We start from the raw sequence: 25111 nt of genomic DNA on the forward strand, positions 1-25111 counted from the left end.
CTTGGAAAGTAAAGCAAATTGAAACTGCTGAAAAAATACGAGAAATTGATCGTATTAATTTGGAGAAATCACTTTCTGTGGTAGACAATGGGTTAATGACTCTGTCTTCCAGAATATATTCGTTGGACAATATTGTATCCTCTGCCTTTGATGTGATAGACAGAGATTTGCTTATGTTACAACATGGCCAGTCTCAATTACGCTCTATTATAGAATTAGGCTGGACGTTGCAAAACCTTCGTTCAGGCTATGTGCCTTGGCGTCTGATAAACACAACGTCATTATTTTCCAGTTTTAACCTTACTGATAAACAGATCAGTTTGGCACAGAAAGGAGCAGACTATACAATCCTGAGCATCGAGAAACTCGAGAGATTACCATTGACAATGTCAGAGAGTCCTGTCATTGAATGGATAATACACGGAAGTATCACAATTCCGATAACAACTATCCGCTTTAAAAAGTGCCTTGAGTACATACCTGCTGGCCAATATGAACAATTGGGTAAAGGATATTTAGAATCCGAATGGAAATTACCATACACTCATTCTTGCTATAGTGACAGCGACAAAAATGTATTTCTTAGTGGTGACAACTGTAAACACTCACTAAGCGGTATACTTTTGTGTCAGGGTATTAATTTACACGGAGCATGTGATGGGAATTCAAACAACCTTTCATGCCACCAGCTAGTCACACCTGCAACTCAGATAGAGCCCTTCTTTATGCAACTTTCAAACGGGAGTTACATTCTAAGAACGGATCACAGGTGCTGTGGCCTCGCGCCAGGGACAAGTTATCTAGTACAAGTTACGTCCATGGTCAAATGCTGTATGCAAGCATTGTTCCCGAGCGGGCCTCCAGACATAGTGACTCCCCTCTGGCCTCGTCTGAATCTCTATTCTATACGAATTGATACATTAAGCAAAGTGAAATCTGTGCTTTTACAGACAACAGTGCCTATAACGTCATCTAAAGAGACGTATGATCTTCTAGTCGCAAGGACGGCTACTGAGGTCCATGACCTTTTATCAACAAATTGCCCCGTGCATTTCGTAGAAATGTGCAGCCAACTCCTTAACATGTCTAGTGCAACAAGCATCCCAGGCATATTTAAGACAGTCTTTACGGGACTGCTAACACCCTTCCAGGCAATTTTGGGAATCTTTCCTAATTTTGTACACTCCATTTTTGGTGGTATTCCACTATTTTTGGGACTCATCGCAGGGATTCTATTTTTGACCATCCTGCTACGTTATGGCAAGCCTCGGCTCAGACATAGCTCCCATGGGAATGGAAGAGACAATCCTAGCAATGCGCTACAGGGACAGGATAACTAACGTCCTCGGATTGGCCAGGCTGAGAGATCTAAACATGACCTGGTTCCTTTCATTCAGACCGATATGGCAAAATTGCATTTTACCTGTGCTAAGGTGTATGCTTTGCGGCGAGGAATGCGTGTTGGACATCTGTCTTTCACTTCCATCAGCAGTACCAATGGACGTCGATACTTTGCTCAGTCCAATAACGGCTCACGCATTGTGTTGTCCCCAGCGGCTACCAATCCTGATGACGGCATTCGTGGAGACTCCTGTACTACAGCCAAGTGGTAACAGTGGAGCGAGTGACAAAAGCAACATCACCCAGGTACAACGTGCTGTGAGCATTGCTGGTCCTGCCTTCGATGACAGCAATCATTCTCACACCTGCCAAGTTACAGCGCTATCTAATTTGGTTGAACTATCACCTGATTTTGTAGACCAATTCTTTGCGAGCCTGTCTGATACGATGTTCTCACCCATAGAGAAACAATAACTTTTTAGAAGCTTTCCGACACACAGCGTTCCCATGAACTCTGAATTCGGCCTTCAGTTTTGATCAACAAAAACTGCCAGGAGCTTTGGAAATCTATTTTCTTTTGAATTGGACAATTTTTCTAATATTGACCACTTTTTGGCACGAACAATTCTTTGCTTAACGTAAAAACTATTCTTAGAGAACAGAAGCTTCACACTTCTATTTCTAAACACATCTAGAGACATAACAACATAACACCAGCCTCTAGCACACATGTAATTACAATGCATTTTTATGTGATGATTTATCTCGCATTTCTTCTGTCAGAGATACTTCATGTGTAATTCTATATGCATAATCGTTCATTGATTTTATATGCAATACCTTTTGAATGATTACTATGCTTTAAAACTACGTACAGTACCTAAATTCCATGTATTACAAGTACGCCTATTTCGAATGCATTTATGTATTTTGGGGTGGGCTATGTTACACAATGTTACACATGCATCTAATTGCTTAGTTTTAGTAATTTTGATGGACATTACCCGTGGAGTGGGTGTTGCGTGCTTATCTAGGTTCCTGATCGATACTGTGACCTTATGCCCCTATTCGGCTATAAATCCATTTATTCCCTATATTGGCATAACCGTTCAAGTGCGATTTTCTGTAAAGTCATCTCTGGCCTCACACGAACAGAGCCACAGAGCCACATTCCAGCATGACTCTCTGCTACTTCCTTTGCGACCAATTAGTGCAATGACAGAGCAGCAGTCACTATCTGATATTCCTAGATAACACTCCGAGTTCTTCAACAAGATAAAAACTTAGCAAACCTGGAAATCCCCGCTTGCTATGTTTTGATTAGTAATGGAACTCTAATGAGCAACTGATAACTATCACTTCCTAGTGACATCTTTAATTGACGTCTTATGTCCAGCAAACTTGCGTCAAACCCGGCACCTTTCAGGTATAAATATTACCAACGTTGCCTTAAGCAATGTTCGTTGCCTGTTGCTGATGCCAGCTGCCTGCAAGACCCCGTGTTGGTAAAAACTAGCACTCTGTCGCCGCAGCCTGCTATCCTGTGGTGGTGAAGCTACTGATTACCATTATCGCCGCTACAGCGCGACCTATGGTGCAGTACGCTTGAGGAGCCGTGCAGCCGTCCTCTGCGAAGACATCCAGCCCAGCTGCCCGCGGACGCTGTCACCCCTCCTTCCTCGACGCGCTGAGAGAAGCCGCTGCCTTTCTCGTGCAGAGAAATCCAGTCCCGGCGCTTCCGGTTTACCCTCGCGGGTGACTGGGATATCGAGAGAGACCCCTGAAGGAGATACCAATCCTCCATCATTCTATTCAGAGGTATGGTGTTGACTAAACCCTTAGACGAGAATTCTTGAAACAAACCTTGGCAAAACCAACTTAACTTAAGCTACTTACTTACTCCCCTTCTCACGTGTTAGGCTTAGGTCAGGCACACCGGGGTAGGCTTAGTTAGAAGCACCAGTTGAGTATGTTAGCCTAATATATATATAACTGTATATATGTTTTATTACTTCTAAACCATTGTATGGCTAAGAAACCATATCAATGCTTTTACAGTTCTATTTCGCAATTCTTATCTTACTGTACGTACTTTTTATAATAACAGTTATTGCAATTGTGGCAATACATTTCTCTTGTACGAGAAGAAAGACTGTTCAATAAATGTTAACCTTTATTGATACACGCCCGTCTCTTTATTCTCTACATACCGTGAAAGTAAACTGCACTAGACTGACTGAGTGAAATCTGTGTCTATTGTTTCACACGACCCTAGAGATCGACTCTTGATCTGAGGAGCAAAGTTGTCATGTTGCACGGTTGTTGGAAAACTGAATCCCTTCTTGTCTGTGCCAAGGAAGCTGATCACTTCCTATGCAGAGAAGAAAGTTTCCAGTGACCTCTGAGCTAGTTGGTAACACAACCCAATAAAGTTTAGCATAGTCAGTGGAGGCCTGGAATATAGCCAGTTCCACGTCGATACTACTGTTTATGTTATTCCAATGCGCAGGGCCTAGTGGGAAACTAGGAACTACACTACAGATCCTCTCTCTTTCTCATGTCAGGGGAATAACTCCTTTCATCTTTTCGTCTGTTGGCAACACGATCATCTCTTCCCCTCTCACGATCATCCTCTCTCCCCCTCCCGTCATTACGATGAGGGGATCCATCACGTTCATAACGCCGATCATCACGGCGATCAGAATTCACACGTCGCCTCTCATCACCACTGTTATCCGAACCACGGTCATACTCATTCTTTCGCACACGCCGGGCACCCTCTTTCCGATCCAAACCACGCTTACGAAACATGTCCCATAAGCGATTATTAGGCTCACCATCAATGTCTTCCCTTTTGACACCATCAGCAATGAGAGCAAGAAACATGTCACGTCTAGAGAACTTATAGTCCCCACCAGTACGACCCTCAGGTCGAGATTGTCTTTCAGGTTTAAACCATTCACCCAGCTCACCAAGCTGACTAACAGACTCAAGCACAGCAGACAAAGGATTGCCAGTTTGGTTAATCAATAACGTCATCATGACCTGCTTGTAAGCAACAGGAGAAGAACGGATAATGCGATTGCGCACAGAAGATGTTAAAAGACCATCCAATAACCTATCAGCAGTACTAAGAAAGATAGCCGTTTTCATGACTTCCTCCTTTAAACGTTGCGACGCATCGCGCAAAGTGTACCACGGTTTCTCATCAGTAGGCCAATCAGATTCAGTTGGATATTTATGATTACAGCCGTCAGACGCAAGCTGGAGCAAAGTAATTTGACCAGCACCATTATAGTTCCGAAAATGATCCTGAATCGTAGAATCAGAACTCAAAGAGCAAAATCGTAAGCAATCAACAGCATCGAGCATAATACCGGCAGCGCCAAGTTCATAAAGACGCACCATCCAGGTAAGCAAGGCCTCACCAGGCCGTTGTCGAAATCGTTGTAAAATGTCACTAACCTCCTGCTGAGTAAAATCTTCAATACAATCAAGAGCTATACCAGCCGGGTTACCAGGGGCTTGTTGTAATTTTCGTCGAAAAACAGGGTGAGCAGAAACTTCAGGAAGAGCTTCCGAGGAAGCCCGCATCTTAGATTTAGTAGCACAATCAGGGCAAGCTACGTCATCCGCACGGGAAGAACGAGCACGGTCATTGTCAGGACCTAAATCAGTACATGAAGCAGATTTACAATCAAGTCCGGAGCGAGAAGACTCGCGCTTGTCACCCTCCTCTGCCGAGGAGTCAGAAGTATGAGAATCCCAGATATTACCGTCCCACTCATCGGGGTTCCAATCCATTCCAGCTTTTGCTACAACCATACGCACTTTGCGTGAAGATACACGTCCACGACGATGTTTATACTTATATCGTGCAATACGGACCGCAGCTCTTTCGGCAATGGTCTGATATGTTTCAAGTTTGTCGGCAAGCAATTTATTTTGACAACGCAACAGAGTATGTGCATTTTGCAACTCAACACACTGTCCTTCCATATCTTTAAACTGCTTTTGTACCTGAACAAACCTCTCATGCAATATTCTGTATGCATTAAGAACAATCCAACCTCTGCGTCCTAAAATAGGAAGCTCATCACCTTTCACCACTGGCGCTTTCTGCAAGCACGATACCACATCGGCAGGCTCCGCCTGCTCCAAGCATGAAGACCAATTTTCACTCAAACCAGTAGAGTCAGCCCACTCACGGGCCAAGGCCTCATAAGGCGTAGACTCCCAGCCGGGAATCTGAATCGGCAATTTGAAAACCGACGATGATTTTTTCGCAAACATATTGACACAAAAAATTATATACACAAATTATAAACAAAATTCAATACGTATAAGCCGAGCGGAAACTAACAAGATAAAATCAACACAATGCACACAGGCTTCGTAAACAGTTCGTGACGCCAGATGTAATGGCTGGATTTTCTGCTTAGATGAGATCAGCCCCCAGGGGCCCCTATGACCCAGCCAAAACGTACTCACCTTCCCTCCTCAGATCGTATTCACAATGGATAGATATACAAATATATATACAGGTCGCACCTAAGGATGGGAAATGACAATATACATGTATGGATTTTCTACAATATCTTATTCACATCAGTTGGTCTCGCGGCCACCCTGACCCAGACCGTTCTACCCTAGGGCAGATATGACACACAATCCGGTGTGTCTACACATGGGCCTGCAGAACCCGATGCTCCCTTTTCCAAACGGCTCACAATCCGGCGAACCTACACGCTAGTCCTCCCTCCTAGCGCTCTCACTTATTCAAGCCACAATCCTGTGGGTATACGCGCTGGTAATCCTCCCCAGCGTTCTCACTAACGCCGTATATCAACGACGACCACATTCCTATGAACAGTCATCAGGATAATATTTCAGTTACCTACTCGGGATAAAACTATAATAATGACTTTGAATACAGTTCCCAAATTATATAGTGTACCTCCTGCTCTTGACATCAAAGGTCCACTCACTCCCTCTTTGTTCGATCACCATTTACCTGATCGGGATTTCGCATCCGTTCACATAAACAATTTTCAACTAGAAGATGTATTTACCATGATTGAACAGGAACACGAGGCACACGATAATTCCATAAGAATTAGGATATTTATTAACAGTAGACACAAATCACATTACTATGCAACATAACTTTTACAAAGAAAAGGTAAAGATTAGAGTGCGCGTTCTATTAGAACTGGACGGACATCACCTGGTTAATATGAAGTCTGGGCTCGGCAGTCATCTAGGTTCCCTTCTCGTCTCTGTGTCCTGGCTCGCCTTGCAGTCACACCCCAGCCGTCACAAGTACACGTCTGCACCGCTAGGCTCAACCTCGTCTGCTTCCCTCCAGGGCACCGGAACCTTGCTGGTTATTAGCTACCATCTCTCTCTCTCTCTCTGTATCAGTGCGCTCCGCGCTAATTCTCGTTCAGTCTTTCTCAGAGAGTTTCGGTCTTAAATCTTTCTCGGACTTCAAAGATGGCGACTGTCCGCCATGAGATAATTAATGGCAGAGATGCTAACGGCTAGATGCCGCCTACGGACTAACTGACAAACTGACTAACACCTTCACTAATATCAAAGCCCGTTCCTTCATGGAAATCTATGGCCAGTAACCTGCCGCCCACCAAATTCTTGTACCTCCCCGTACCAAGGACACGTTCCCAGCCGGCCGGCCTGAAGTTGTGTCTTCGGAGTGGAGAAAAATACATTCCTTCGATAAGGGCCAGCCCGAGCCGGTTCTCTCCAAGCGAACAACAGCTTGAAACTAAAACACTACACTTGACCTAGAAAGCCTTCTCAAGCTACCAGGCAGAAAGCAAAATGGAGTCTGTCTCGTTTAAGGCCTACGGAGCCCACAATATGCGTAACTCCATGGAAAATATCCTAACATGTTAGCAAATGAGCAAATCATGTCTAATACTTATATATCTATCCCCTAACTTAAATTCATAAGCCCTATATTAAGGAAAGTGATACGAAAATGCCCTAATATATGTAAGACAGGGGCCCTGTCTATAGTCCTAATCCCTATGCTATGGGGGTGATAGGCTGGAGTCACTCTCCATCATTCTCCCTCTCCAAAGAGCCAGAAAAGGGCAGCCATTACACCCCCCCACCGGACAGAAAACCTCTGGATCTAGGGCAGGGAAGTTGCCAGATCAACAAACCCAGACAAACCCGCCTCATTTCAGTTCGGTGCCAGGATTCGCCGAAATTTGACCCCCATCCATTTCATGCAACCCACCACTCCTCAGTGGCTTGTGGAGCCCCCACTCCAACCCGTCCGGTTGAGCACTCTCAGGTAACTGGGAGGTTCATAGCCATAATGGATACTGATAAAACCATTGAGGGGGAGAAGGAGGTCCCAGCCCTCCGGGGTCCGACATTGAGGGGGGTGCTGCAGGGAATATTACCCAAGGGTATGTCCAGGCAGCTGAAGACACAATAGGAAGTAAGCTGGCTGACAAGTTCTTACAAAGGAGAACCGTGCGAAGAAGGCAGCCTAAGTGGGTGTTAGATGAGGGTCACAGGTTGAGAATGTAAAGAGAAAGAGCTCTCATCTGGGAGGCTCAATGAAACAACAGAACCACACACCCTCGCCCAGAGAAAAGTGGAGCTAGGTCTGGGTCTCACACGGAGAGCAGCCCAAGGTAGACCCTGAAGGGGGGCCCCTATCAGGAACATGAACAACACCAGATCATTAGCGTGGGAGAGGGGCTGACCAAGAAATAAAAGATCAGGATAGCCCAACCTCAGTTAAGACGGAGGAGAAGCCAAATGGTATCCCTGAGTGTGCTCGAGGAGGGCAGCGCCGAAGACATCTGCTACTAACCCCCAACGCGCCGGTAAAAAAATTGACCCCTAGAGAGATAGTTTGGAGAGAAGAAGGCAAGGTCTTTGCATGACCATTCTGCCACCTGCTAGCCTGCTGGACCAAAAGAGAGGCTAGTCCGACTGACCCTGCCTGAAGAGGGACCCTTTAAACCAGAGGACTTGGCCATCGCAGAAGACTGCATCAAGCACAAAGGGGGAATGCCTGAGAAGATGGGAGCACTTCGTTGGAGAAAAGCCAGCAGAGCATCTCCAAACCAAAAGATATCTGTTGTTACAGAAAGGCACATCAGGGACCATCTATGTTCCAAGGGCCCAAATGGACAAAGAAAGGCTCAGGAACAAACTGCTCTCATTGATGGATGGGGCAGGAAAATGGATCTCCTGTTTTGAGAAAAACACAGTGGGGATAGACCTAGCAATGGGCGATGTTAAGAGTCTGCTCAGCAGCCTCATCGGAGAGCAGACTGAGAAGATGTTTTCTCGAGCCTGCATCCCAACCGCCACACTGGCTGTTAGAAATGGGGGTCCCTAGTTGGCAATGGACTGCACCTTTGTTCATATAGGGACCCTTCTTCCTAGTCAGCATAAGGGGAATACACTACTGAAATAACCACTGCTCACCCCCTTGGTAGCTTGGCACGAGCAGTCAGGCTTATCTCAGAGGCAGTGTGTAAAGCATTTGCACATAACCAACAGTAACACATTGAAAACACTACAAACATACACCACACAGGTTTAGAAAAATAACCAATACTTTATATATTCAAAACATGACCAGAACAATAAAAATCCAACATACAGTTCATAAAAGATGCACTTTGTAGAATAACTTTAAAATGCAGTTCCTTGAAGTAGATAGCTCCATCCAGGTCTACAGCAGTGCTGAAAACAACAGACTCCAACATTTCTGTCCAACTGCGTCAGTCGTGGGGTCAGCAGACTCGCAAGCAGTACCTTTTCATTGCAGAGGACACGTTGGTGCGAGATGGTCATGGCAACTGTCGCATTGCGATGTGAAGAGTAGCGGTGCAGTGTGCGTGCCCTCAAAGCGCGGTGCAGGCAGTGGCTCGGGGACTGTCGTCTAGCAGTGTCGGTGAAACCAGGGCTGGGGTGCGGAGTGAATGCACTGCTCGTTGTGGTGCAGACAGAGCCGGTTGCGGGAAGCTGGAGTCGGTTGATTCGGACTGTGGTGTGGGATGGGCCGGTGCATCTTGAGACTTACGGTGGTGACCCCAAGCCATGGTGCAGTCACTGGTGTAGAAGTCAGCAGGCAGCGACAGCTTCGGTGAGACTAGAGTGCCAAAGGGAAGCAACACAGTGCAGAGTGTGGAGCCCACAGGCCACGGTGCAATCAGCGGCTTGTTGATGGCGGCATCGGTCGCCGTCATCTGTGAGACCAGGGTTGTGGTGCGAGATGCTGTGGTACCCTCTGCTGTGCCTTCAGGACATACAGCCAGCAACGGAAAACACCCCAACCAAAAACAGCTGGTTTTCAGATATGGTTTCATGAATTTGGTGCCTCCGGAGGGCGTACTTTGAGTGCCAACCTTTACCAGTAACCTCGTCTACTGGGCAGTAAGACTTTCTTACTTTATGAACTAGCCCCTTGCCATGGAACATCCTCTTCATTATGGGTGGCGCACCTATGTGTCTATGGGTGAGATTTGATGTCTTTTTTTTTGCAGAATCCCAGTAGTCACTGCTCAAACCACTGAGTTGTCCCTCCTTCCACCCAGGGCCACTGGGAAACTAGAGTAAACAAAAGAAGTGCAAATACTGTGGTTGATTTACCAGACCACAACCAACTAAATTGGAACCCAGACTAACAATGACTCAATTGCTAGTCGGTTTTAGAAATGAATCAATTGTATTTATTTTTATATTCAGAAATACCTTATTTTTGTATAGACAAACAAATATTGGCAAAATACTTTTTGTATTTATATATATATATAAAAAGACAGACGAAAGATGAGTGAAATAAATTGCAGAGTAGGACAGGCAGTCCGTGCTGTGAACATACAACTTTCACGCATCAGTCATTCCACATTCACACTCGTATTCCTTCCATACCATAACAAACATTGTGCATGTGAAATAAGACAAAACAAAAAAGGTCAAGCAAGCAGAGTCAAGAGCAAATCAGAAATAACACTCAAAATGCTGAAAAGATACTTAATATCACAACAATTGTATGACAAACATAATATGTACAATTCCTTTTTGACCAAAAAACCTAACAACAAAAGGTACACAAGGTCGACGCGTTTCGAATCGGACCCTTTGTCCGATTCTCATCAGGACCAGAGAATCTGAAAAAAGGAAAAAATTTCCTTTAGTATATTTACGTTTAAAGAGTGGAAACAGCGACCAGTCAAAACCAAACATAGCCTCCTACCTGTGTGTATTCAGTGTTAAGTCACGGGGGTAGCTGTGGACAGAGAGTTAGTCTATGGTTAGTAATTTAGAACAAGCCTACAGTCATCTGGAGGGGTGAATAATGGGGGGCATTCAGATGAAGGAAAATACCTGCATCAAGTGTTTTAAACATCGGATGTTTAATCCAAAACGGGCTGCATGGAGTCGGAGTCGTCAGGGAGCCATCGTGAACGGGCGCTTTTAAAATGAAGGCTGTGAACGTGAAAAAACACAAGCACCATAAATTGTTTACAGTGAAGGGCGGTATCACAGAGCGAGTCTACTAAGATCGCAATGGAGCGCTAAGTACCTCTAGAGCGTGACGAGTTGCTCGAGGTCCGGTTTCAGATCGTTTGAATGGGGCCGGTCAGCAATTCACAGCCGCTGGCTGAAAGAGAACCCGGAAGGGCGCGTTAGTGCTTAGGCTCGGGGATTGAAAGAACAAACATCGAGCGAAGCTGCGTGGCAGCATTTACCTTATGTGAACTCCTTTCGCAGCGTAGATCGGTGGCGTCTCTTTGTATTCATGCACGCCGGTCTTCATGTTCTGGGTGCGGGCAGGAACAGTAAATGAAGGCGCGCGGAGCGCGAGGTTTCAGAATCGGTCACATGGTCTCAGAGGGAGTTATGGGAGTTGAAGTTTCAAGATGAAAGTGGGATGAGCCGCGTTGTATTTTAGAGGACTCGAGAGACTTCAGAAAGTTCATTTAACCCATTTAGGACCGTATTAAATTTTAAGATAAGGGTAGCTTCCCGTTGACACAGTTTTTCTTCAATGTCGCCGCCCCTTATGTCTAGATCCAACTTTGACAACACAGTCCATTTGATGTCCTGTTCCGTATGTCCAGCAGCAGTCCAGTGATTGACAAGTGGTGCATTCGCAACAACTTTTCTCACTCTTGATTTATGCTGGCAGATGCGCTGCCTAATTTCCTGAGATGTTTTGCCAACGTACAATTTTTGGCAGGGGCATAAGATTCCGTAAACCACATTTCTAGATTTACAATTACAATTACAAGTGCCACATTTATGATGCCCCCGTATGGGCTGTAAGCCAAGTAAATTTCTTAGTGTGGGTGGTTCCACTTGTGTGTGTTGCGACAAAACGATTGAGGGTGATGTTTTTTCCTACAACGGTATATTTTGGAGGCACCACACGTTTACTAATTGTAAATCTAGAATCTGGACTGCTGCTGGACATACGGAACAGGACATCAAATGGACTGTGTTGTCAAAGTTGGATCTAGACATAAGGGGCGGCGACATTGAAGAAAAACTGTGTCAACGGGAAGCTACCCTTATCTTAAAATTTAATACGGTCCTAAATGGGTTAAATGAACTTTCTGAAGTCTCTCGAGTCCTCTAAAATACAACGCGGCTCATCCCACTTTCATCTTGAAACTTCAACTCCCATAACTCCCTCTGAGACCATGTGACCGATTCTGAAACCTCGCGCTCTGCGCGCCTTCATTTACTGTTCCTGCCCGCACCCAGAACATGAAGACCGGCGTGCATGAATACAAAGAGACGCCACCGATCTACGCTGCGAAAGGAGTTCACATAAGGTAAATGCTGCCACGCAGCTTCGCTCGATGTTTGTTCTTTCAATCCCCGAGCCTAAGCACTAACGCGCCCTTCCGGGTTCTCTTTCAGCCAGCGGCTGTGAATTGCTGACCGGCCCCATTCAAACGATCTGAAACCGGACCTCGAGCAACTCGTCACGCTCTAGAGGTACTTAGCGCTCCATTGCGATCTTAGTAGACTCGCTCTGTGATACCGCCCTTCACTGTAAACAATTTATGGTGCTTGTGTTTTTTCACGTTCACAGCCTTCATTTTAAAAGCGCCCGTTCACGATGGCTCCCTGACGACTCCGACTCCATGCAGCCCTTTTTGGATTAAACATCCGATGTTTAAAACACTTGATGCAGGTATTTTCCTTCATCTGAATGCCCCCCATTATTCACCCCTCCAGATGACTGTAGGCTTGTTCTAAATTACTAACCATAGACTAACTCTCTGTCCACAGCTACCCCCGTGACTTAACACTGAATACACACAGGTAGGAGGCTATGTTTGGTTTTGACTGGTCGCTGTTTCCACTCTTTAAACGTAAATATACTAAAGGAAATTTTTTCCTTTTTTCAGATTCTCTGGTCCTGATGAGAATCGGACAAAGGGTCCGATTCGAAACGCGTCGACCTTGTGTACCTTTTGTTGTTAGGTTTTTTGGTCAAAAAGGAATTGTACATATTATGTTTGTCATACAATTGTTGTGATATTAAGTATCTTTTCAGCATTTTGAGTGTTATTTCTGATTTGCTCTTGACTCTGCTTGCTTGACCTTTTTTGTTTTGTCTTATTTCACATGCACAATGTTTGTTATGGTATGGAAGGAATACGAGTGTGAATGTGGAATGACTGATGCGTGAAAGTTGTATGTTCACAGCACGGACTGCCTGTCCTACTCTGCAATTTATTTCACTCATCTTTCGTCTGTCTTTTTATATATATATATAAATACAAAAAGTATTTTGCCAATATTTGTTTGTCTATACAAAAATAAGGTATTTCTGAATATAAAAATAAATACAATTGATTCATTTCTAAAACCGACTAGCAATTGAGTCATTGTTAGTCTGGGTTCCAATTTCGTTGGTTGTGGTCTGGTAAATCAACCACAGTATTTGCACTTCTTTTGTTTACTCTAGTATTGGACTCTGCTTTACTGTGGATGAGTCAAAGCCCTTGCTTGTTGTTATACACTGGGAAACTAGGGCAGAGGGCAAAAGACTCACACCAAGGGGCTGATTTACAAGCACTGTGTGCTGCCAAAACATCACTTTTTACGTTCCTGTGGCACACAGGGCTTAGCCATATCTACATGGTGATGATACTAAATCAAAAATTAAAAAAACAACAACTACAGTGGTCTCTACGCGACCAGAAGATGGAGTTCGTCAAAGAATACAAATACTTGGGCATAATCTTGATATGAAAGGGATGTTCGAGTAACAAAAAAACAGCGATCAGAAATAGAGGGTTATCCCCGGCCATCACATTAAAGAGCATTAAGAATAAAATAACTGGCCCAAACCTAATCCCTCTCCTAGAAGTATTAAAGTATTACAAGCAAGATTACTACCATTTATAACTTACGGCAGTGAAAGCATGAGAGGGAGAGACAAGACCACCTTAGATAAAGTGGTCTCCAAAGCAATGCGAATACTTTTCACTCTCCCACAGTACACTTTGCCAGCGCAACTAAGACTTGAGTTCGGCCTCCATGAACAACAAATAGCACGCAAGGGTGCTTAAACCAAATGCTGGCATAAAATAAAGGACGCTGAGAAGGCACCCTGAACTCACACCTATGGAAAGAGCTGGAAAGGAATAAGGACTGCCCTGCAATGGTCTATCTCCAGGCAGCAATAAACTCTCTTGTGCTAAAAGAACTCTGGGATGCGAATGGGACTCACAAATGCTTTAAGTAGCTCCTAAACAAAACAGTGAAGGCACTATCCCTGGAAGAAGACAAATCCACACTTACTAGGAGGGACCATGGGTGGTTCGTGATCCAAAGCTATATCAGGCCTCTACCACAAGCATACCTGGGAACAGGGTTTTCACGGGCTGTAAAGGAATCCTTCATGCAATTGAGGATGGGAGTTATACCAGCAAAAGACACGTTTGGAATTCACCACAAACTGCAGAATTTGCGGTGACCTAAAAGAGGATGTTTTGCATTTACTGTGTAGCTGTAAAGGTCTAGAGAACGAACGAAGGCTACTACTAACACAGCTCTGGAATCAAAGACGCCTGCGAACCCGAAGACAGGCATTATTGGAATGTTTTGCATGGGGAGATATTCAATTAGCCTGTAGACTTTTACGTTTCATGAATTCAGCAACTATTGCACTAAACCCCCTGCCAGTACATGAACTGATTAAAAAAGCAAACCTCTGAAAATTATATGCCGGACTCATAACCTTTAACTGTAAAAGCTGTCCTCTTGTCAAATTCGTTAGTGGACCTTCCCGGTACTGTAAGCATAAAAAGTATGTTTGTATGTTTAATAACTTTCACTTGTAGCTAATGGTATTAACATATAAACACAAATAATAATAATAATAATAATAATAATAATAATATCGCAATTTTTAAACGGCTTTCTAACCAATGTCATTGTAATGAATTTAGTTGTTTTTATGTGTTTTTATGTGCTTTACAAAGGTGCTTAATTTTGTATTCTTAGCTCAATTGCAAAGATTTTTATTAATCATGCAATAAAATAAATTAATATATAATATCTACATGGCCACGTAAAACCACCCCGCCTGGCATTGTAGATATGGAGTAAGATGAGGCAGTCAGTTCAGTTCAGTAAATCTTTATTTCGAAGAATAAAAATTCCTCATAAAAACAGATTACATAATAAAATTTCATTATATATCATTTCTGAACTTTTACGGCCACATGCATCAAGGTATTTAGGAATCGCAAACGGTGCGATTCGGTAAAATCGGCCGTTTGCGATTCCTAAATACCTTTTTAGTATGCATCGATAACTTTTGGGAAAATCGCTATTTTTAGCGATTTCCAAAAATGCGATTGCTTCTAAGGAATCGCAAATTTTCGATTCCTTAAAAGCAATGCATGATTGTTTTTAAAATTGCGAATTCGCAATTAGGGGGGGGCAAATTACCACGAGGGTGAACCTCGTGGTAATTTGCGAAAAAGGTTTAAAATGCTCAAATTAGCATTTTAAACACTGTCATGTTACAGACACACATGTCCTTAGGTCATGTGTGTGTGAAACATCCATTTTAAAATACATTTCAGGGGTGCAGGGGGGGTCCTTTGGACCCCCCCTGCACCCATGGAATGCATTAACATTTTGCGAATTCCAATTTGCGAATTCGCAATTCCCATTGATTCCTATGGGCCTTTTGGCCCATAGGAATCAATGGGAATTGCGAAATTGCAAATTGGAATTCGCATAATATTTGCGATTTGGTAAAAATTGCGATTTTTACCGAATCGCAAATTTTATGCAATTTCAATCATGCATCCCGTTTTGCGATTCCTTATTTGCGATTCCCTAAAAATCGCAAATAAGGAATCGTAAAAACAGACTTTGATGCATGTGGCCCAATGTAAATTAAAACTTTAAGAAAGAGAGGGTACAATTCATAAAGAGAGTCTGATTATTTACAAAGATAAATTAATTTCTTGTGTTCCTCAATCTTACGGCTACTTTTAAAAAGCTTAAAATGGCACATAAAGTATGGGTATCACTACCTTTCTGTAGGAAAAACAGTGCAGCTCTTGCGTGGCGAAATTTCTGTTTCCTAAGAATGTCAACCAAGAACAGACGTCTAGGATTTCTATAAAATGAACATAAAAGTACAAAATGAAGGTTGTCCTGCGGAGACCTATTGTCGCAGCCACAGGCGCCCTTCTGCTCAATTGTTCCAGTAAAACCAGCGGGATAAGCTAAGATGTTGGGTAACAAATTGAGCCTAAAACGGCACATTAAAAATCGGTCATTTTGGCTGTACATCAGAAACAGATATGGTTCCATTCCCGCCCCATTTCTTACTAGGCCATGAGCTGCTATTGATTTCTTTACAGGGCCGAGACCACTTCTGACAGATTCCAATTTTTCTAGGAGCAGTTTTTTCTCCCTTAGTTTACAACTGTTTGAAATCGAAGATGGGTCATTAACAAGTTGGCACTGGTCTATATTCACTAAAGAGCCTTTCACATATTTTAGCCAAGGAATTTGTAGCCCCTTATCCCTCTGCAAGCAGTCTAAGATGATTTCCCTGCTCAAGGATGCCTCCAGGGTGGTCCAGATTTTAGTCCATGCTATAATTGGCCTCAGCTTAACGTAGTCTGAGATGTATGGCATCCCCAGTTCGGCATGGGCAATTTTGGCCGGGATGGTATGTGGGATTTTCAGGATTCTGCGGAAAAATGTATCTTCCTGTTGTTGTAATTGCTTACAGTCCCTGAAACCCCATACCTCCGCACCGTACAGAGCCCTTGCTGTGCTGATTGAGCCATATAATGCCATTATTTGTTCCGGACACCAACGCCCCAGCCTTCGGGTAAAGCCTAATATGGCACCATTCGAGGAGACTAACTTGGTACAGTGTTCCTCGAGCAGCTGGCTAAACTGAATATCACCATCAAATAGCAAACCCAGGTAGTGAAAAGTCTTTACTTTACCCAAGGTATGTGACCCTATCTTAAACACACACTTATTGGCGTTTTTTTTGCCGGCCACCATGACAAAAGATTTGTTGAAATTGACAGATAGGTCCAGGTCAGCCATAAATTTAACAAATCCGTCCACCAAAAGTTGTAAAGCCCTCGGGGTCCGAGCCAGCAGGACCACGTCATTCGCGTACAATAGTACTAGGATTTGACGCAGTCCTACTTTGGGGCAATCCACTTCTAAGGCGGTGAGGGCACTCTCTAAGGCATTAATGTAGCGTAAAAGAGAAACGGGGCTAGAATGCACCCTTGCCTCACTCCTCCTGAGCATAGGAATTTGTCAGTACGCCCCCCCTCTGGGCTAAAACGGACCCTGTCAGTAGTGTTCCAATGCAACTCTTTCAGGATATTTATCAGCCCCTCTTCAATACCCAGCTTATGCATCATGGACCACAGTTTAGTCCTATTGACATTGTCAAAGGCCGCGGCCAGGTCCATGAATGCCATATAGACCGTGCCCTTACTAGCTTTTGTATATTTAGCTGTTAAAAGATACAAATGTAGGCACTGGTCACTGGTCGATTTGCCGGCTCTGAACCCGTACTGTATGTCAACTATAGTTTGATGTTCCTCTGTCCACTCCATGAGCCGATTTAAGATCACTCGACCCAAAATTTTGGCCGAGACATCTATGAGCAAAATCGGCCTGTAGCATTTTGGATCGTCCCTAGTCCCTTTCTTAAAAATGGGTACGATCAATGCAGAGGACCAGGAGCGTGGTAGCCCTGATTTAATGGCCGCATTTAAAACCCTGGTTAAGATCGGGGCCCATAGGTCTATATTGCTTCTATATAGGTCCGGTGGGGTACCATCTGGACCGGGGGCCTTATTGGGGGTCAACCCGCTGATTGCATTTGTTATCTCCTCTTGAGAAAAATATTTTACCACTCCGGGTGCCCTGCCACTCACCCTCCTGGATTTCTAGTTTTGACTTATTGTATAAACCTTGGAAGTGATTGACCCATTGATCTGGGAGGATGTTGCTACTAATCACCGGGGCGGAGTTATCATTGAAACAGGGCCTATTTACAATTCTCCAGAATTCTGCAAAGTCCCTGTTTTCTCCCGCCTCTCTCAAGTCTGCCCATACTTCTGCTTGTAGCACCTTCTTCCTCTCCTTTACTTTGGTTCTATAGACTAATCTACAATTAGCCACTTCTGTCTTATTCCTTGGTTTAATTTTAAGGCAAGCTTTTAGGTCCCTTAAAGCTTTGGAGCAGCTCTTATCGAACCACCTTGGGTTCTTGGAATCCTTCCTCGGACCTTTTGCTTCCAGCAATTTATCCACTAGATTAGTCAGGGATGCAAAAGACGCCACTAATTCTAATCCTTCTTTTAGGGGGTCCAGACAGTCTTCGACCTGTTTTCTTCCTTTTTGGACTAATGTTTTATAGAACTCGTGGGGATTTATCCTTGCCCACTTTAGTCGTCTCCCCTGGTCTGTTGGGTGAAGGCTAGTGTCCCCCCCTTTAAACTTGCCCCCCGCAAGTATGTATAATTTCCATGACAAGGGGGTTATGGTCACTAAAGGTGCTCCATTTAGTTCTGACCTTGGCAATTCTATTTTTGGCAAAGGAGGATATCAATATATAGTCTTTGATAGTGGAGTCCCTCTTCCTTTGACCGTTGGAACATATGTGCCCTCTACCTCCGGGACTATTAAGTCAATAGTGTGTGCTAGTAAGTGATTTTCTATTATTGTATTTAATTGTATGCCCTCCTGGTTATGTTCCAAATGTGGCCCAACATTAAGAGGGCAGGTATCCCAGTCTAGAAAGTCCGGGGGCAAATCTGGGCAGAGGTGGCAATTAAGGTCGCCCATTACTATTATCATTGGTACTCCCCCCTTTCTTCTGCTCCGCCTCTTGCATGAGTCTTTCGTCTAGCTCACATAGTGCAGCATTTTTCCCATTTGTGGGTCCTGGGTTGTAAACATTAAAGAGCTGTAACCTCAGCCCTCTACTCTGAAATATTACAGATTGCAGGATGTGTGACGTCCAGGTTGGTACAGTCCATCTGCCTTCTAGGATTAGATCAACGTAGAGCACCAACCCTCCTCTCGCTCTTCCTACTCTACCTTCTTGTGCTGGCACAAAAAAGCACATGTAGCCCTCTATTTGGTATGGTGTAGAATTGACTGCCCATGTCTTCTGAAACGCCAAAATATGGAACCCCTGGAGTTCATTCCTCCAGTCAGGATTATCAAATTTTCCTGATAAGCCCGCTATGTTCCATGACATGATATTCAGCTTTCCTGACTGCTCTTCACCCCTTCTCATATCCCGCACGGGTGGACATAAACCAGTTAGCCTCTCTGTCCTAACCTTCTCCTTTTCTTTAGCTTTATTGTTTGGGTATTCTACAGTGTTTTGCCTATCTTCACTTTCTTCCGCTACAACCTCTCTATCATGCATTATACTCTTTTCTCCCTTATCCTCACCTCTTGTCCCTAGTCATTCATTCTCGTCCAGGGACTGTAAGGGACTATAATCTATTTGTCCACTGGGGGCCGCCCTAGTATGCAAAGGGTTGGATGCCATACTCCATGGGCCTTGGACCATGTCCATCTGTAAATCTACTCCTTCCTATCTGTTGGAAATTTAATGGGTGTGTAACCAATTTCCTGGGGTAGAAGTATGCTAGTGGCATGGTCCTTATTGTGCTAGTGGTATTTCTGTTGTCATTAGCTAATATATGATCTACTAGGTTCGGGTCCCTGAAGTTGGCAATAATACAATTCCCTTCTATTTCTTTCCTTCTGGTTCCCACCCAGTGTGCCCTCCTTAGATGTATAATTTCCCCCCCTCTCCCTCCCTGCAAGGGTCTGTGGATGTTTAGCCAGGTAGTGATCTTTTATTTGAGTTCGATATAGGTTTCTCTCTGCCCCGTCCAAGCCCAGGTACCCCAGTGAAAATGACAACAAAGAGGCTTGCTTCTAGGGGTAGGTTTAAACATGAAAGGGGACTTTGAGCTCTAGCATTTTGCTCACTATTTGGTTGATAATTATATGTCTGATGCGGGATGGCGGTATTATCTGGCTGCCTTTCCACTCCAGGTCCCTGTCTTAGAGTTTTATTTCTGTCCATGTTTCCATGTGTGTTTGTTTTTCCCCTCCCCCCACCTCCTTCAATTACCCCTTCGGGCGCAACATGCACTTGGGCCATGGTGCATTGGTCATAGCTTACACAGTTATTGGGTGCTAAGGGTTGTTGGACTGGGAGATTGTTCGCTGGCACAGCCTTATCTACTTTTTTGACTGTTGGAATTTCCCTGGCCTTGCCTGTCTCTGCAATTCGTTAGCTATTTTATCTATATTGCTCACTAGTGGTTTAATTTGGCTAGTTATAAATGCCTCCAAGTGCTTTTGCAGATCAAAAATTATGGAATCAAGCCACCTCCGGGGGATTGGGGGGGTTTTAGGTTCTATTATTAGAACTTCATCCTCTATGTCTTTTGACTTGTTACCCTTATTAGTCTTTTTCCTGGTCCTTGTTTGTAAGTTCTTATTTCGACGCTTTTTAATTAATAGTTTAGGTGTTGTGTTTGTGTCTATATTTGTAGAAGCTTCTTCCTCTATTGCTAGTTGGGCACAAGGGACAGCGTCTAATGAATTTTCCCGGCTACCTATATCTAGCGTGTCGGTGGGGTTTAAATCCTCAGTTTGTATAGGAGTCAGTGGCAGGGAAGTTAGGGTCATAGATATACGTCTCTCTGCATGCTCTATATCCCCAGCAACCTTTCGTAACATTGAGTCGATAACCGTCGGAGTGGCTTTATGGGCTGCTATATCACTTGGCTCTGGGCCTGAGTTTTTTAGTTTAATGGGGGTTCCTAATTTGCTCTTTGTCGAGCAGGTTTTAGGTTTAGTAGCCATAGTTTACAGTTCACAATAGAGGTTATTCCCTCCCTCTTCCTGTGTGCTTGGGACAATTAAGACCAATATAATAAAAACAGTTTCCACTAATATGTCCACATTAACACATAGCGCATTTCAGTGTCCTTGTTACAGTCTTTTTAATCAATACCCAGATCTTCCGATATATGGGTCTTCAAGCATGCAGATACCAGTCACTGACAATACCTTTAAGCAGGTCCAAGGGGGGTGGCCCGTCCCGTCCCTGGTCATCCCCGGACGGCCACAGACTGCCCGCCCTCTGCCCGGGCTCCGCCCGCGCGCGTCCCGCGACGCGGGAGAAGCGCCGCATCTTTATTCGCCTCCGGGCGTGGCAAAGTGACGCTGCAGGCGGCGTCCCCCGAGTCCCAGCAAGGGATCCTGGGAGATGTGGTCACAGTTTAGCAGGTGCTCCCCCCCTCTCGGCGGCCGCGGTGGCTGGTGCGGCGGCGGGGGAGAGCAAGGCAGGTGGCGTGATGTCCGGGTTTGCAGGCAAAGTGCTCTGACAATGCCCCCAGTTTTTGTTGGGCTGTGAGGCAGTCAATGCCTTGCCTTACTCTGCATGGGTGTTGCCGTGTGTGCACCCATTCAACACCCATGAAATATGATACTGCCCTCATTAACATTGATCAGCGCCAAAAACTTGTGAGCCCCTAGAGCCGGCATAACGAGGAGAAATATTGATATTTCTCCTAATTTTTTTCCTATTTCCATGTGTGTGGCATTCTGCAGCACACGCAGAATGGGGGACCATCTCTCGTGATTGTTTTTGTGCAGCAAGGTTTACCTTCCTGTACAAAAACAATCATGCCAACAACACAGATACCCTTGCAGCACGGTGCAAGGGTGCCCTCATTGGCGCGCGGATGCTAATTGTGCGACGGCTGAAAGAGAAGGAATGTACCGTATCTTGTAAGTACGGTGCAATCCTACCCTTTTGATTTGACACAGCAAAATGTATGTCTGCACTGCCCTAAGCCAATTTTTTGTAAATTAGCCCCCAGATTTGATACTTATGGCATCATGTCTAGCACCTTTGTCCCCAAGGCATAATGCAAAATGACAGGGCCCCTATGCAGAATGTGATCAGGGACCTTCGATTGTCACACATGTCACATACATTCATTGATGTTGGCCTGGATGGGGGCCCCGGAACAGCTAGGGATCCCTAAAGGGTTGGGCCTCCTTGCACCACTGAAGCTACAGAGGCCTGCATTATGGCCTTGCTTTGCCTCATTAAAATCTTCTCAAGATCTGCTCAATTTTGATCAGAAATGTCCATTTAGAATATGGACTCAAATCCTATGCTTGGTAGCAGTAGGTGTGTGTTTCCTTTCTGGTGTGCAGCCCTACAACCCCTTCCAGTCCAAGGGGGCTGGTAAAACACTAATTAATTTGTAATTTGTAATGCGCTAGGAACGACTCCCGAAGGAGTATCTCTGCGCAGTAGACCGCTGGGGAACCCGTCCTGGCTTTCCCTGTGAGATGGTCCCTACTGGGTATCTCCAAGGTGAAACCAGGCATCCCCGGCGTTGATGGGGCCGTTGTGGAGATGAGGCAAGCTTAATGCCCAGAGTTGCCGAGTGTGATCCCTGGTTAGAGTGGGCACCGAGATGAGAATTATCGAGTCCGCTGACCCTGGTCCACGACCCTGCCGAGTCAGGAACAGGGCCGTCCTCTGCTTCCGGGTCTGCCGCCTCTAACCAGTGAGCCACACCACTCCACTACCGGGCTGGACTGCGGCCCTTCAACCCCTTCAGTCCAAGGGGATGAGAATGCACCGGTAAAACACTATTGGTCAGGGGGGTGTTGCAAAATTCACAGGCCACAGTGCTCACGCTGAGCTTTAGTAATCATTGTGTACCGTCTTTAACTAATCACATTTTATTGATCATTGAAACCAATGGCTGAAGCAAAGTATCCTTTATTGAGTCTTGACCTCCATGTACCAGTGGTGGCTGGTACCTTAAATATTTGGTGGGTCAACCAACCAACCAACCACTAACCAGCATGAGGTCAACACCAAAGCACCCAGTCATGGCTCATTATAAACAGTGTTTATAACGGACCACGAATGAGAGCTCTGCCGTTGAGTCCAAAGGCACTGCTTGTCAGGAAGTAATGTATCACATCACATGATGACGAGGTTGCCATAACAACATGGACAGTGCTTGACCACTGATGCAGTAACATATCAGCACCTAGAAGTGAAAAAAGATGCGTCTCGAGCCTTCTTCTGGGCTCAAAAGGCACGCAGAAACGTCACACCTGGCACAGGTGGCGCGACGTACGAATAACAAGAGCGAAGTGATGTGACCCAACAGCCATGGATGCCTGGGTGGCTTTCTCTTGACAACAATTTATTGATAAGAGGGGCAGGTGTGGCCATTTTAGTGTTAAGAGGGGAAGGTGTGCGGTACCTTGTGCATGTGCCAGCGTGACTTCTTGCTGGATGGACAGGGCTTCGAAGGATGGGGGCTTTCGAAGTGAAAGGTGCCGGAGGGAGCTGTGAGGAGGCTAAGGGGGTTGGAGGGGGGGTCTGTGCTAGCTCGGTGAGGTGTTATCTGGAACTTTGAATAAACCAGGAGTTGGAAAAGAAGAATATTGTGGACGTTATGACTTTCACAAGTCTGAAGGGGTCTGTATCAAAGTAACATCCTGAATTTCATCCTCGAGATGCACTAGGGCATGGGTACTCACAAACTTTCTCTCGGGGGCCAAATTTACAGTGTGGTTTGTGTCTGAGGGCCGCACCAGTGGGGGCGGGGCCAGTGGGGGAGGGGGCGGGGCTAGACCAACCAAAAAAAACTGACCATGGGGTTGATCACTGGTCCCTGCAGCGGACACCTTCGTCCACTGAGCCACCAGACCCGGTATACCCACCTCTTTCTCTAGCTCTCTTTCTCTCTCTCCCTCTCTCCCTCTCCCTCCCTCTCTCACTCTCCCTTACTCTGTCCCCCTCCCTCTGTCTCCCTCCCTCTGTCTCCCTTACCCTCTCTCACTCCCTCAATCTGTCTCCCTTCCCCTCTCTCTCTCACTCCCTCACTCTGTCTCCCTTTCCCTCTCTCACTCTGTCACTCCCTTTCCCTCCCTCCCTTTCCCTCTCTCACTCCCTCACTCTGTCTCCCTTTCCCTCTCTCACTCCCTCACTCTGTCACTCCCTTTCCCTCCCTCTCCCTCTCTCACTCCCTCACTCTGTCTCCCTTTCCCTCTCTCACTCCCTCACTCTGTCTCCCTTTCCCTCTTTCACTCCCTCACCCCCTTTCCCTCCCTCCCTTTCCCTCTCTCACTCCCTCACTCTGCCTCCCTTTCCCTCTCTCACTCCCTCACTCTGTCACTCCCTTTCCTTCCCTCCCTCACTCCCTCACTGTCACTCTCTTTCCCTCCCTCACCCTCCCTTTCCCTTCCTCCCTTTCCCTTTCCCTTTCCCTCCTTCCCTCTCACTCCCTCACCCAGTCTCCCTTTCCCTTCCTCACTTTGTCTCAACTTCAGGGATTCCGCACTCCTTGATTTGTTCCATAATTTGCCTGCAGTAAGAAGAATTGACATTTATTACCAGTGTATTCGTATTAGGCAGAAACTATTCTTGAATCAAAGCTAAAAGGGTCTTGAATGCAGTAGACTCAAGTGCCAGGGACTCTGCAGTAAAGCACATGGCACCCTCCTAAACTTCACATGGTTAAACATGAGTAAAGATAAGCATTTTAAAATTCGTAATGCTCCATGATAACTTTATCCGCCTACTCGAACAGGGGCCACCCACATTTAACCAACAACCCAGTTTCTCATAATCCATCATTCCATCTTTAGCCATTCCATTCATTCATCCACTCTGCCACTAATCCATCTACCTACTCATCCATCCTTCTGTCTGTCCATCTATCCATCCATTCACTCTGCCATCCATCTTTCATTCATTCATCTATCCACTCTTCCATCCACCCATCCATCCATCTACTTTTCTATCCACCCATCCCTCCACTCTGCCATCTAGTCACTCATCCTTTCACCAACTCATCCACCACCTTGCTATGCCATCCCATCTCATGTCCATCCACATATTAATCCCTTAATTCTCTCATCTTTCACCTGTCCATCCATCTATTCATCCACCCCTTTACTCTGCCATCCTTCCACCTGTTCATTCACTTATCCATTAACTCACCTATACATTCACCCATCCAACCCTTTACTCTCCCCTCCTTTCACCTGTCCGTCCACCTATCCATTTACCTATCTAGTCACTCATTCATCCATCCATCTGCCATTCTTTCACATATCCATCCACCTATCAATTCACTCAACCTTTCACCCATACATCTAC

This window comes from Lissotriton vulgaris, chromosome 11, assembly GCF_964263255.1.
Source record: "Lissotriton vulgaris chromosome 11, aLisVul1.2, whole genome shotgun sequence".
In the NCBI taxonomy this organism is placed as follows: domain Eukaryota; kingdom Metazoa; phylum Chordata; class Amphibia; order Caudata; family Salamandridae; genus Lissotriton; species Lissotriton vulgaris.